Below are 1,121 nucleotides of genomic sequence, written 5' to 3'. Positions count from 1 at the left end.
CCCAGATGGCAGCCTGCTCCTCTTCTTCTCATAAGAACATAAGAGACGCCAATGTTGGATCAGGCCAAAGGCCCATCCAGTCCAACACTCTGTGTCACACAGTGGCCAGAAATACCAGTGCCATCAGGAGGTCCAGCAGTGGGGCCAGGACATTAGAAGCCCTCCCACTGTTGACCCCCCCCCCCAAGCACCAAGAAGACAGAGCATCACTTGCCCCAGAGCCCCTAGCTATACCTTGTGGCTAATAGCCACTGATGGACCTCTGCTCCATATGCTTATCTAATTCCCTTTTGAAGCCGTCCATGCTTGTAGCTGCCACCACTTCCTGTGGCAGTGAATTCCATGTGTTAATCACTCTTTGGGTGAAGAAGTACTTCCTTTTATCCGTTCTAACCCGACCGCTCTGCAGTTTCATGGAGTGCCCACGAGTTCTTGTATTGTGAGAAAGGGAGAAAAGTACCTCTTTCTTTACCTGCTCTTTCCCATGCATAATCTTATAAACCTCGATCATGTCACCCCTCAGTCGTCTTTTCTCCAAGCTAAAGAGCCCTAAGCGCTTTAACCTTTCCTCATAGGGAAAGTGTTCCAACCCTTTTATCATTCGAGTTGCCCTTTTCTGCACTTTTTCCAAAGCTATAATATCCTTTTTAAGGTGTGGTGCCCAGAACTGCACACAGTATTCCAAATGAGGTCTCACCATTGATTTATATAGGGGCATTATTATATTGGCTGATCTGTTTTCAATACCCTTCCTAATAATCCCCAGCATAGCATTGGCCTTCTTTATTGCAGTCACACACTGTCTCGACATTTTCAGTGAGTTATCCACTACAACTCCAAGATCTCTCTCTTGCTCAGTCTCTGCCAGTTCAGACCCCATCAATGTGTATTTATATTTAGGATTTTTGGCTCCAATGTGCATCACCTTGCACTTGGCCACATTGAACCCCATTTGCCATGTTGACGCCCACTTGCCCATCTTTGACAGATCCCTTTGGAGTGCCTCACAATCCTCACTGGTTTTCACCACCTTGAACAACTTTGTATCATCCGCAAATTTAGCCACTTCACTGCTTACTCCCATCTCCAAATCATTAATGAACAAGTTAAAAAGCAGTGGA

Source organism: Gekko japonicus, unplaced genomic scaffold (genome assembly GCF_001447785.1).
Source record: "Gekko japonicus isolate JY-2015 unplaced genomic scaffold, Gekko_japonicus_V1.1 scaffold1457, whole genome shotgun sequence".
In the NCBI taxonomy this organism is placed as follows: domain Eukaryota; kingdom Metazoa; phylum Chordata; class Lepidosauria; order Squamata; family Gekkonidae; genus Gekko; species Gekko japonicus.
This window is presented reverse-complemented; position numbering follows the sequence as displayed.